Here is a 15,165-nt window from a genome sequence, read left to right on the forward strand (position 1 = left end):
AACGATGATTGGTGTTGAATAATGATGTTAAAGCATGATTAGAAGTATGTGTAAATGTGTATTTTCGTGTTTGTTGGTGCTGTTTGATGTTGCAATACGTTATGGTACGTTTTGGTATGGATTGGAATTGATGCAGGTGCTGAAAAATGGAGTTTTGGGGTTTCTGGTACGAGGTAACCGGTTACCTGGGGAGTGGTAACCGATTACCTGAGGTTACGTCACTGAGATGGCCTATTCGTTGTGAAGTAACCGGTTACCTGAATTGGAGTAACCGGTTACCACTGTTGGATTTTGTGTTCTGTGGTTCTGCTGGGAGGCAGTAACCGGTTACTGGTTTTGAAGTAACCGGTTACCGCTGTTACGAATAGACTCGTTGGTTACTCCGTAAGGTAGTAACCGGTTACTTGAATTGGAGTAACCGGTTACCACTGAAGCTTTTTGGAAAAATACTTATTTTAAATATCCGTAACTTTTATACCGTTAATCCTTTTTGTACGCCGTTTCGAGTACCTGGTAGATGAATTAATGCCCTATTTTATGATGTATATTAGGGGATTATAATTTAAAAATCATTTTGTTGGTTTTGTGGATTGTGTTTGGTGATCGTTTGAGTAATGGTACGAACATGCTATGCGGTGGTTTAGCTAGTATGATTGCTGAGGTGATAATATATTGTTGTGTTAAAGGTATTATGTCGTGGTGAATATCAAATGGTTGTGATATTATTATGCTTGTATGTTGTGGATAAATGATTATGAATCGTAGTGGTTGTGATTGATGATTAATATACATGTATTGTTGATGTAAAATGTATGTTTGAGATGGTTGAAAAATAGCATACCTATGTGTGGCTATTGTTGTTGCATTGGTTGATGATTATGATTATTCAGTTGATTGGTGTTGATGATTAGCATGCTGTATGTGATGCATGCATTTCATAATCATGTTGTGGGCTGTATCCCTTATGGTGGTGGGACAGCGGTAGCTAATTCCCATTGTGTGGAATTAGTGAGAGAAGTAGCCGAATCTTTATGGTGGTGGATCGGTGAGATGGGTTATCCCATGTTTGGTACCACATGCATTTAGTTGCATTGCATTAGGTTGTTGTGTATAATTATAACATGAATGGAAGTTGTCCAATGTTATAATTTGTGTGCATTGATATGGATGATTGTATTGATGAATGTTGCTATGCTATCTGAATATAATTGATTTGGGTGAATAATGTATGGATGAAGTTGTATTGTTTATATTCCTATAACATTTGTTAATGCGAATGAAACTCACCCTTATTGTTGATTACTTTTCAGATTAAAGATTAGCGGCTCGTGCTGGGTGAGGATAACTCGTAGAGTTACTTCGTTAGTACGGTTGTGTCGGTGTCATGCTCTGGTCTTGTAACACTGGGGGGAACGTCTGTTTTAGTATTTGATTGATGAATTATTTCTTATGTGGAATAATGTTTTGTTGGTTTGGATCGGTGAATTTGGATGTAAATTCCGATGTTTTATATTTATTCAGTTTGAGATAAATTCCGTTGTGTTAACATGATTACTGATTAATGTGTTTTGAAGTTCCTCATAAGGCATGACATGGCTTAATGTTTGAATATTTTGAAGTTGTAATACCCTTTTCATGTTTTACTCTGAATTTTTAATTGATATTCCGCGGGGTTTTAGAAGGGTGTTACAATAGTGGTATCAGAGCAGGTCGGTCCGTCCGGCCAATTGTCGAGTCAGTTGAGTTGCACGGCAGTTGAATACTGTCGGCATATTATCCATTGGTACGCGACATGTGAGTGAATCACTGTCGGTACTTGGTTGTTTGTTGCGGAAGTTAGTTTGAAACCATTGGGGGAGAAGCTTCGCTTCTCGGTTATGTTTCAGTTGTAAGATGATTGATTCAGTAGGCCGTGGTTGGCAAAAGTGCAAGCGTTGTTGGAGCTTGTTGTTTCCCGAATTGAAGGTGACTTGGAATTAAGATTCGACTGGTAATTAAGTTGGAGCTCTTGAAGGAGGATGATTAGATGTAATTGATGATTATTTGTAGGAGAGGGAAATTAGAAGTTGCAATGTATCCGCTCTGCTGATGGGCTGCGAAGTTGTCAGTTGAGTAGTCTTGCGTCTTGGAAGAGGTTCGGTTGCAAGTTTGCAAAGAGGATTGCGGTCGTAATGTTTCAGAAATCGCACTTCGGCGATAGGATGTGTTGCTCAAATTATAAGAATGTTTGGAATGTGATCGAGTTGAGGAGAATGAGTATTGGAGTGAAATTTTCGTAAGCAAAACGCAGGAAAATTGCTGAATGGCTGCAGAACTTCGAAAATTCATAACTGGAGTTCTAGACATCCGATTTGAGTTCCGTTTGAAGCGTTGGAAAGCTAACGAGATGAAATTTGTTATAAAAATGATTTCATCAGCTGTAACATTTTTAATTGTGACAGGATGACGTTGGAAGGAGGTGAAGTTATAGTTACACTTATCCTTAGAACTAGACTTGTTAGCGAGTACTGCACAGGATGTCAGTGTCAGCATTGAACGGATTGAAGAAATAATTAGAAGGTTTGTCGAGGAGTAATTTTAAGAATTTAATATACCATTTGAAGAGTTTTAGGAATACCGTATAGAGCGTCGCTGCATGATGTCGATGTTTCATTTTCGGATAACGATTGGAAAATTCATATCTTGAGTTCCGAGTGTCGGATTAATGTGCCGTTTGAGCCTACGTAGAGGTGAAATTATGTTCTACCTTAGGGGAGAGTTATAAATACAGTAGAGGTGATCCTATGAGGAGATATTCTGAATTCGGTTAAGGAAGCGTCGAACTTGTTGAATAGGAATACCTACTACCGTGATTGTTTGAAACAAAATTGAGTAGAACACGTTGTTGATGAATAAGTTGACGAGATGATCGGTCATGAAGATGATTTGAGCACTGATGGATTTTAGTGAGAAGTGGATTAGTAGTAAAGGTGGAATGAACTTTAGAACTCTTGGAGTCGTATTTGTGAGGCCAAAGTAACGATATGTATAAAAGAAGAATTGTAGAAAATTTCTGACTTTGTTGAGATTCCGAGTGGAATGGTACTTGGCCGCTAAAGATGTCATGGAATTTAGAGTAAAACCATGAGTTATGAATGTGGTCATGGTCTTTGATTATGATGAGGATTTTGATTTGGAACGAGATGAATAGTAATGTACGAGTATATTAGTAAATATGAAGTTTGGAAGTACTTAACAAGTGTGTGATGCTAATTGACTATGAAGCAGATTGTGTAAAATGTTTGGACGTGGGTGTCTCACCGGCAAGATCCAATAAGAGGGAAGTGAGCGAGTTGTAAAGACTCAAAGTGAATTATTGAACTATGACGATGTTAATGAGTTTGAGTGCAAACTCGGGAAGGACACTATTATGTAGTAACGACAGTTTATGCTTAAATATGGTTGTCGGCTATCTATTGACAAATTGAGGACTTGATCACCCTTAATCTCTTGTTGGTAGTAGACGGAATCATATAGATGGGATGAACTTGTTTTGTTACCTTAATGGTATAAGATGTGATGGATACTAAGTCGTGAGGATAATCACCCACTATGCTGTGTGAACTTATAAAAAAAAGTGAATATGGAAGAGTGCCACGTAATTGACGGTGACTTAAGGTGGGTAATCAGAGTCGCGCAGCGAAAGTGTGATGTGGAGTAGTGTTATGAGTACTACTCGTGGGCAGTGAGGAATTAATATGTTGGAAGCCTGCGTAGAGAATATGTATTGATCTATATGTTGGATTTAGAATCTAGTGGATGCAAGGATGTCGTGTCGAAGAATTATGACTCTTTTGAATAATTTCCGAGATGATGAGTGTGTTATTGTGGTTGTACGTAGTTAACGAGTATGTATTCGGCGAAGTGAAGACGATGAGTTGATACTATATGATGCTATAACAATTTTGTGCTGTTGTAAAGCGTTATTTTAGGTTTCCAAATATAATGAAGAATTATACTTTAGGAAGGATGAAGTTGATTTAATTCTTAAAGAAGAGTGGGACTCAGTTTGAGCTATTTTATAGGCAATGATATATCGAGGCTGATGAGTGTGATTATAATTACTTGTGTGCATTCGTTCTGATAGTTGGAATGTTTAATAGATAGAGTAAATGAGGATTTTGTTTTGAATGCGAGTAAGTATTGATGAGTGGTGGATTAGTACCATGGATGGTAAAGAATTTTTTTGAACGAATGAGTAAAGAGGGCCAGAGTTGGGTATAACTCAGAAGTCTAATTGGTAATGATGGTTGTAATGAGTAATCAGAATAGTGCAGCAAAAGCGGAATGTAACGTGTTGGATGATTGTTGGTCTGACTTGAGAGGAGTCAGATAGTTGAAATTTAATGATATGAGGAATACGATTATTGAGTTTTCTTGAAGAAAGTAGTTGGTGAAAAGTGTTAGTATTATGTTATCGCTCAAATGGAAAATTATGTTTAAGGTTGGCACGTTCGTTAGATGGAATGTATTACTGCAGTGTTGATCAGGTGTGATCATGCTATGGGTAAGGAATTATTTTGCACAACGTGTGCAACGGGAATCCATATAAGTGTTTAATGAAAACCTTGTTCACAGATGCAGATAAGTTAATGTCCTAATGAAAGTGATAGTAAGTAGTAGGATATTGAGAAGGGCGGATAGGATGGTGGGAAGATCCTTGTCCTAAATAAGGTTGTGATCTCGCTTTCTAGGATGGGATCCTAGTGCGTATGTATAACCTTCTAAGATGGAGAGGCGAGAGCAATGTTATACATCTTGCTGACGTGGGTGGAATTCTCTTTCAGTTTGAGGATGAATTTGATTCTAAGGTAGTACGATGAAGAATAGTTTACAACTGTGATTATGCGTTGGGTGACCATTCATGTCTTATTCAATCATTGGGTGCATTGTGTGAGTTGTACCTCAATGTCCCAGTGTTGTTAAATTTTGGAGGTATAACGAGTGGTATATCTTTGGATGGTCAAATATGACGTAAGAGTTGAAATTTGAATGCATGGGACATGCTTTCTGTTGGCTATATCAGATGAATTTTGAGGATCAAAAATAGGAAGTTGAAGTAATTGTGCGGTAAATAGATAGCATTGGTCAGAGTAGCTTGGGGAGGACCATCAAGTGAAAATGTTAATTGGGAGCTGGAGAATCATATGAAGGATTCTTATACGAGCTGGTTGCTTGAGGTATGTTTTCGAGGACGAAAACTCTTTTAGTGGGGGAGAGTTGTGACACCCCATGTTTTCCCTTAATTAATTTAAATTGAAATTAAATTATTTATTGGATTTATTTGGCATTTTATTGGATTTATTAGAGAATTATGGAAAATGAGGCTAATGGGCCAGTGTTGCAAGTAGCAATTGGAGGGTGTGTCAGTTGCAAAGCCTTTTTCTAAAATAAGGTTATTTTTCATAAAAATAGAAAAGAGGAAAATATTGTGAAAAGAGAACCAAAAGGGAGAAGAGAAGATTGAACGTGAAATTGGGGGAAGAGCAAGTGCGAAGAGAAAGAGCATCCAAGAATTCGACATCGAGGTAAGGGGGGATTCTTCTCGTTAACCTCTATTATGGGTATTATGAATGATTCAATTGAATTCGTATGTTAGGATTCTGAATTGGATTATATGTCGGTGTTTGGGGTTTTGGGGTTTATAGAACTTTGGTTCAATTATGTTGTGAACGATGATTGGTGTTGAATAATGATGTTAAAGCATGATTAGAAGTATGTGTAAATGTGTATTTTCGTGTTTGTTGGTGCTGTTTGATGTTGCAATACGTTATGGTACGTTTTGGTATGGATTGGAATTGATGCAGGTGCTGAAAAATGGAGTTTTGGGGTTTCTGGTACGAGGTAACCGGTTACCTGGGGAGTGGTAACCGATTACCTGAGGTTACGTCACTGAGATGGCCTATTCGTTGTGAAGTAACCGGTTACCTGAATTGGAGTAACCGGTTACCACTGTTGGATTTTGTGTTCTGTGGTTCTGCTGGGAGGCAGTAACCGGTTACTGGTTTTGAAGTAACCGGTTACCGCTGTTACGAATAGACTCGTTGGTTACTCCGTAAGGTAGTAACCGGTTACTTGAATTGGAGTAACCGGTTACCACTGAAGCTTTTTGGAAAAATACTTATTTTAAATATCCGTGACTTTTATACCGTTAATCCTTTTTGTACGCCGTTTCGAGTACCTGGTAGATGAATTAATGCCCTATTTTATGATGTATATTAGGGGATTATAATTTAAAAATCATTTTGTTGGTTTTGTGGATTGTGTTTGGTGATCGTTTGAGTAATGGTACGAACATGCTATGCGGTGGTTTAGCTAGTATGATTGCTGAGGTGATAATATATTGTTGTGTTAAAGGTATTATGTCGTGGTGAATATCAAATGGTTGTGATATTATTATGCTTGTATGTTGTGGATAAATGATTATGAATCGTAGTGGTTGTGATTGATGATTAATATACATGTATTGTTGATGTAAAATGTATGTTTGAGATGGTTGAAAAATAGCATACCTATGTGTGGCTATTGTTGTTGCATTGGTTGATGATTATGATTATTCAGTTGATTGGTGTTGATGATTAGCATGCTGTATGTGATGCATGCATTTCATAATCATGTTGTGGGCTGTATCCCTTATGGTGGTGGGACAGCGGTAGCTAATTCCCATTGTGTGGAATTAGTGAGAGAAGTAGCCGAATCTTTATGGTGGTGGATCGGTGAGATGGGTTATCCCATGTTTGGTACCACATGCATTTAGTTGCATTGCATTAGGTTGTTGTGTATAATTATAACATGAATGGAAGTTGTCCAATGTTATAATTTGTGTGCATTGATATGGATGATTGTATTGATGAATGTTGCTATGCTATCTGAATATAATTGATTTGGGTGAATAATGTATGGATGAAGTTGTATTGTTTATATTCCTATAACATTTGTTAATGCGAATGAAACTCACCCTTATTGTTGATTACTTTTCAGATTAAAGATTAGCGGCTCGTGCTGGGTGAGGATAACTCGTAGAGTTACTTCGTTAGTACGGTTGTGTCGGTGTCATGCTCTGGTCTTGTAACACTGGGGGGAACGTCTGTTTTAGTATTTGATTGATGAATTATTTCTTATGTGGAATAATGTTTTGTTGGTTTGGATCGGTGAATTTGGATGTAAATTCCGATGTTTTATATTTATTCAGTTTGAGATAAATTCCGTTGTGTTAACATGATTACTGATTAATGTGTTTTGAAGTTCCTCATAAGGCATGACATGGCTTAATGTTTGAATATTTTGAAGTTGTAATACCCTTTTCATGTTTTACTCTGAATTTTTAATTGATATTCCGCGGGGTTTTAGAAGGGTGTTACAATAGTGGTATCAGAGCAGGTCGGTCCGTCCGGCCAATTGTCGAGTCAGTTGAGTTGCACGGCAGTTGAATACTGTCGGCATATTATCCATTGGTACGCGACATGTGAGTGAATCACTGTCGGTACTTGGTTGTTTGTTGCGGAAGTTAGTTTGAAACCATTGGGGGAGAAGCTTCGCTTCTCGGTTATGTTTCAGTTGTAAGATGATTGATTCAGTAGGCCGTGGTTGGCAAAAGTGCAAGCGTTGTTGGAGCTTGTTGTTTCCCGAATTGAAGGTGACTTGGAATTAAGATTCGACTGGTAATTAAGTTGGAGCTCTTGAAGGAGGATGATTAGATGTAATTGATGATTATTTGTAGGAGAGGGAAATTAGAAGTTGCAATGTATCCGCTCTGCTGATGGGCTGCGAAGTTGTCAGTTGAGTAGTCTTGCGTCTTGGAAGAGGTTCGGTTGCAAGTTTGCAAAGAGGATTGCGGTCGTAATGTTTCAGAAATCGCACTTCGGCGATAGGATGTGTTGCTCAAATTATAAGAATGTTTGGAATGTGATCGAGTTGAGGAGAATGAGTATTGGAGTGAAATTTTCGTAAGCAAAACGCAGGAAAATTGCTGAATGGCTGCAGAACTTCGAAAATTCATAACTGGAGTTCTAGACATCCGATTTGAGTTCCGTTTGAAGCGTTGGAAAGCTAACGAGATGAAATTTGTTATAAAAATGATTTCATCAGCTGTAACATTTTTAATTGTGACAGGATGACGTTGGAAGGAGGTGAAGTTATAGTTACACTTATCCTTAGAACTAGACTTGTTAGCGAGTACTGCACAGGATGTCAGTGTCAGCATTGAACGGATTGAAGAAATAATTAGAAGGTTTGTCGAGGAGTAATTTTAAGAATTTAATATACCATTTGAAGAGTTTTAGGAATACCGTATAGAGCGTCGCTGCATGATGTCGATGTTTCATTTTCGGATAACGATTGGAAAATTCATATCTTGAGTTCCGAGTGTCGGATTAATGTGCCGTTTGAGCCTACGTAGAGGTGAAATTATGTTCTACCTTAGGGGAGAGTTATAAATACAGTAGAGGTGATCCTATGAGGAGATATTCTGAATTCGGTTAAGGAAGCGTCGAACTTGTTGAATAGGAATACCTACTACCGTGATTGTTTGAAACAAAATTGAGTAGAACACGTTGTTGATGAATAAGTTGACGAGATGATCGGTCATGAAGATGATTTGAGCACTGATGGATTTTAGTGAGAAGTGGATTAGTAGTAAAGGTGGAATGAACTTTAGAACTCTTGGAGTCGTATTTGTGAGGCCAAAGTAACGATATGTATAAAAGAAGAATTGTAGAAAATTTCTGACTTTGTTGAGATTCCGAGTGGAATGGTACTTGGCCGCTAAAGATGTCATGGAATTTAGAGTAAAACCATGAGTTATGAATGTGGTCATGGTCTTTGATTATGATGAGGATTTTGATTTGGAACGAGATGAATAGTAATGTACGAGTATATTAGTAAATATGAAGTTTGGAAGTACTTAACAAGTGTGTGATGCTAATTGACTATGAAGCAGATTGTGTAAAATGTTTGGACGTGGGTGTCTCACCGGCAAGATCCAATAAGAGGGAAGTGAGCGAGTTGTAAAGACTCAAAGTGAATTATTGAACTATGACGATGTTAATGAGTTTGAGTGCAAACTCGGGAAGGACACTATTATGTAGTAACGACAGTTTATGCTTAAATATGGTTGTCGGCTATCTATTGACAAATTGAGGACTTGATCACCCTTAATCTCTTGTTGGTAGTAGACGGAATCATATAGATGGGATGAACTTGTTTTGTTACCTTAATGGTATAAGATGTGATGGATACTAAGTCGTGAGGATAATCACCCACTATGCTGTGTGAACTTATAAAAAAAAGTGAATATGGAAGAGTGCCACGTAATTGACGGTGACTTAAGGTGGGTAATCAGAGTCGCGCAGCGAAAGTGTGATGTGGAGTAGTGTTATGAGTACTACTCGTGGGCAGTGAGGAATTAATATGTTGGAAGCCTGCGTAGAGAATATGTATTGATCTATATGTTGGATTTAGAATCTAGTGGATGCAAGGATGTCGTGTCGAAGAATTATGACTCTTTTGAATAATTTCCGAGATGATGAGTGTGTTATTGTGGTTGTACGTAGTTAACGAGTATGTATTCGGCGAAGTGAAGACGATGAGTTGATACTATATGATGCTATAACAATTTTGTGCTGTTGTAAAGCGTTATTTTAGGTTTCCAAATATAATGAAGAATTATACTTTAGGAAGGATGAAGTTGATTTAATTCTTAAAGAAGAGTGGGACTCAGTTTGAGCTATTTTATAGGCAATGATATATCGAGGCTGATGAGTGTGATTATAATTACTTGTGTGCATTCGTTCTGATAGTTGGAATGTTTAATAGATAGAGTAAATGAGGATTTTGTTTTGAATGCGAGTAAGTATTGATGAGTGGTGGATTAGTACCATGGATGGTAAAGAATTTTTTTGAACGAATGAGTAAAGAGGGCCAGAGTTGGGTATAACTCAGAAGTCTAATTGGTAATGATGGTTGTAATGAGTAATCAGAATAGTGCAGCAAAAGCGGAATGTAACGTGTTGGATGATTGTTGGTCTGACTTGAGAGGAGTCAGATAGTTGAAATTTAATGATATGAGGAATACGATTATTGAGTTTTCTTGAAGAAAGTAGTTGGTGAAAAGTGTTAGTATTATGTTATCGCTCAAATGGAAAATTATGTTTAAGGTTGGCACGTTCGTTAGATGGAATGTATTACTGCAGTGTTGATCAGGTGTGATCATGCTATGGGTAAGGAATTATTTTGCACAACGTGTGCAACGGGAATCCATATAAGTGTTTAATGAAAACCTTGTTCACAGATGCAGATAAGTTAATGTCCTAATGAAAGTGATAGTAAGTAGTAGGATATTGAGAAGGGCGGATAGGATGGTGGGAAGATCCTTGTCCTAAATAAGGTTGTGATCTCGCTTTCTAGGATGGGATCCTAGTGCGTATGTATAACCTTCTAAGATGGAGAGGCGAGAGCAATGTTATACATCTTGCTGACGTGGGTGGAATTCTCTTTCAGTTTGAGGATGAATTTGATTCTAAGGTAGTACGATGAAGAATAGTTTACAACTGTGATTATGCGTTGGGTGACCATTCATGTCTTATTCAATCATTGGGTGCATTGTGTGAGTTGTACCTCAATGTCCCAGTGTTGTTAAATTTTGGAGGTATAACGAGTGGTATATCTTTGGATGGTCAAATATGACGTAAGAGTTGAAATTTGAATGCATGGGACATGCTTTCTGTTGGCTATATCAGATGAATTTTGAGGATCAAAAATAGGAAGTTGAAGTAATTGTGCGGTAAATAGATAGCATTGGTCAGAGTAGCTTGGGGAGGACCATCAAGTGAAAATGTTAATTGGGAGCTGGAGAATCATATGAAGGATTCTTATACGAGCTGGTTGCTTGAGGTATGTTTTCGAGGACGAAAACTCTTTTAGTGGGGGAGAGTTGTGACACCCCATGTTTTCCCTTAATTAATTTAAATTGAAATTAAATTATTTATTGGATTTATTTGGCATTTTATTGGATTTATTAGAGAATTATGGAAAATGAGGCTAATGGGCCAGTGTTGCAAGTAGCAATTGGAGGGTGTGTCAGTTGCAAAGCCTTTTTCTAAAATAAGGTTATTTTTCATAAAAATAGAAAAGAGGAAAATATTGTGAAAAGAGAACCAAAAGGGAGAAGAGAAGATTGAACGTGAAATTGGGGGAAGAGCAAGTGCGAAGAGAAAGAGCATCCAAGAATTCGACATCGAGGTAAGGGGGGATTCTTCTCGTTAACCTCTATTATGGGTATTATGAATGATTCAATTGAATTCGTATGTTAGGATTCTGAATTGGATTATATGTCGGTGTTTGGGGTTTTGGGGTTTATAGAACTTTGGTTCAATTATGTTGTGAACGATGATTGGTGTTGAATAATGATGTTAAAGCATGATTAGAAGTATGTGTAAATGTGTATTTTCGTGTTTGTTGGTGCTGTTTGATGTTGCAATACGTTATGGTACGTTTTGGTATGGATTGGAATTGATGCAGGTGCTGAAAAATGGAGTTTTGGGGTTTCTGGTACGAGGTAACCGGTTACCTGGGGAGTGGTAACCGATTACCTGAGGTTACGTCACTGAGATGGCCTATTCGTTGTGAAGTAACCGGTTACCTGAATTGGAGTAACCGGTTACCACTGTTGGATTTTGTGTTCTGTGGTTCTGCTGGGAGGCAGTAACCGGTTACTGGTTTTGAAGTAACCGGTTACCGCTGTTACGAATAGACTCGTTGGTTACTCCGTAAGGTAGTAACCGGTTACTTGAATTGGAGTAACCGGTTACCACTGAAGCTTTTTGGAAAAATACTTATTTTAAATATCCGTAACTTTTATACCGTTAATCCTTTTTGTACGCCGTTTCGAGTACCTGGTAGATGAATTAATGCCCTATTTTATGATGTATATTAGGGGATTATAATTTAAAAATCATTTTGTTGGTTTTGTGGATTGTGTTTGGTGATCGTTTGAGTAATGGTACGAACATGCTATGCGGTGGTTTAGCTAGTATGATTGCTGAGGTGATAATATATTGTTGTGTTAAAGGTATTATGTCGTGGTGAATATCAAATGGTTGTGATATTATTATGCTTGTATGTTGTGGATAAATGATTATGAATCGTAGTGGTTGTGATTGATGATTAATATACATGTATTGTTGATGTAAAATGTATGTTTGAGATGGTTGAAAAATAGCATACCTATGTGTGGCTATTGTTGTTGCATTGGTTGATGATTATGATTATTCAGTTGATTGGTGTTGATGATTAGCATGCTGTATGTGATGCATGCATTTCATAATCATGTTGTGGGCTGTATCCCTTATGGTGGTGGGACAGCGGTAGCTAATTCCCATTGTGTGGAATTAGTGAGAGAAGTAGCCGAATCTTTATGGTGGTGGATCGGTGAGATGGGTTATCCCATGTTTGGTACCACATGCATTTAGTTGCATTGCATTAGGTTGTTGTGTATAATTATAACATGAATGGAAGTTGTCCAATGTTATAATTTGTGTGCATTGATATGGATGATTGTATTGATGAATGTTGCTATGCTATCTGAATATAATTGATTTGGGTGAATAATGTATGGATGAAGTTGTATTGTTTATATTCCTATAACATTTGTTAATGCGAATGAAACTCACCCTTACTGTTGATTACTTTTCAGATTAAAGATTAGCGGCTCGTGCTGGGTGAGGATAACTCGTAGAGTTACTTCGTTAGTACGGTTGTGTCGGTGTCATGCTCTGGTCTTGTAACACTGGGGGGAACGTCTGTTTTAGTATTTGATTGATGAATTATTTCTTATGTGGAATAATGTTTTGTTGGTTTGGATCGGTGAATTTGGATGTAAATTCCGATGTTTTATATTTATTCAGTTTGAGATAAATTCCGTTGTGTTAACATGATTACTGATTAATGTGTTTTGAAGTTCCTCATAAGGCATGACATGGCTTAATGTTTGAATATTTTGAAGTTGTAATACCCTTTTCATGTTTTACTCTGAATTTTTAATTGATATTCCGCGGGGTTTTAGAAGGGTGTTACAACTACAAGGGATTCCAGTCAATTGCCACTTCCTGCATGCACAAGTGTGTTCCTTTAGGTTAACAACATAAGTTTCATTTCCATTTGTCACACCATATATGGCTATGTCATCATCACCAGACCATGTAGGTGTCCAATGTTCAGCATGTTTCTTATTCTTCTCAAGGACCAACTGTATTCTTGGACAGATATCACCAGTGTAATTATTCATCAACTCTTTTTGAGTAGTAATTCTCTTGGTTAGGTAATGTTTAATGCCTTCTAACAAAGTGATTATAGGCTTATCTCTATATTCTAGGATAGCCCTATTGAAAGCCTCACACATGTTATTTACCTGTAGGTCACATTTAGAATAAGTCCTAAAATATGACCTGCTCCAATGTTGTGCAGGGGTATCCTTCATGTCATTCCAAGCTGATGTATTCATGGTTTTCATCTTCAGCATAGCCCTCTCCCAAGATGGAATTGTTTTAGCCCTTGATGCACTCCAAAGAACCTCTTTCAATTCTAGCCCAGGATACTTCTTCTTCCAGTTACCATAAAGATGTTTGACACATAGACGTTGCTCCACATGTTCACTGATCTTCTGAACAGCTGGAACCAGACCCTAACATGAAGGATATAATCAATACATAATTCATAATTTGTAAACCAATTCATAAGATAGATTAAGTATTTACCTTTTGCTGGTCTGAGATAAAAGCATAAGCCCTGTTACTGATCTTTCCTAAGTCTTCCATGAGCAGATTTAGGAACCACTCCCATGAGTCTTTAGTTTCAGCTTCAACAACAGCATATGCAATTGGGAATATTTGGTTATTCCCATCCCTCCCAACAGCTGCTACCAATTGCCCTCCAAAGTCCCCTTTCAAGAAACAAGCATCCAATCCTATGAGTGGTCTACAAAACTTTCCAAAACCATAAATGCAGGCCTCTAAGCAAACATAAATTCTTTCAAATACAGGGCCTTCAGAAGAGTCAGAACACTGCAACACAATATTGCTACCAGGGTTTGAGGTCAACAACTCTTGTGCATAACTCCTTAAGTGGGAAAACTGGTCCATACCAGCTCCTTGGATTAAATCCATTGCCCTTCTCTTGGCTCTATATGCCTGATCATGTGACAACTTCACACCCCATCTCTCAATACTCTTAGCAACCAACCCAGCAGGTTTCATGTCAGGGTTATGCCTAAGAATATGCGAAAATTTCTTGGCCAGCCATTCTGTCTTTGCATGCCTATTGTTTGGAGTCCTGTAGCATGTATGTTCATCAACTAGGCTCACAACTTGCCAAAACTGGTTCCCAACCCTCTTGCTAATCCTCATGTAAAATTTACACCCTTCCATGCAAAGAATAACCATTCTTTTTGCATCATTCTCCTTTATGAATATATTCTTATTCTTCTCCATTCCATACTCCCTAACTGCTTCCCTCACTATACTATTGCTATTAAAAACCATTCCCAATTGAAAGTTGACTCCCTCACCACTTCTATAAGTTGGATACTTTTCATGTTCAGCATCATCCCCACTTTCTGGAGGTGTATGAAGTTGATCATAATCACAAACTTCTTCTTGAGCATATGGCTTGTTAGGAGTGTGGTATATTGTGGTCCAATCCAAGTCAATGGCATCTTCATCACATTCATACTCACTACTTTCATGATCACTTTCAGCACCTACAAAGTCAGGATCTTCAGATTCATTGTCAGCATCATTTCCTTCTTGCATCTCTTCAGCACCATGCTCATTTCCTTGTTGCATCTCTTCAGCACCCACATCATTTCCTTGTTGCATCTCTTCAGCATCCACATCATTTCCTTGTTGCATCTCTTCATTTCCTTGTTGCATCTCTTCAGCACCAACATCATTTCCTTGTTGCATCTCTTCATTTCCTTGTTGCATCTCTTCAGCCCCAACATCATTTCCTTCTTGCATCTCTTCAGCCCCAACATTATCTCCCTCATGATAATCTTGTACAACTTCAGCTTCATCAACCAATTCAGATTCCTCAACTAGATGCTCTACATATACATCAACCAGTTCAAAACCC

The sequence above is a fragment of the Vicia villosa genome, unplaced genomic scaffold (assembly GCF_029867415.1).
Source record: "Vicia villosa cultivar HV-30 ecotype Madison, WI unplaced genomic scaffold, Vvil1.0 ctg.000422F_1_1, whole genome shotgun sequence".
Lineage (NCBI taxonomy): Eukaryota > Viridiplantae > Streptophyta > Magnoliopsida > Fabales > Fabaceae > Vicia > Vicia villosa.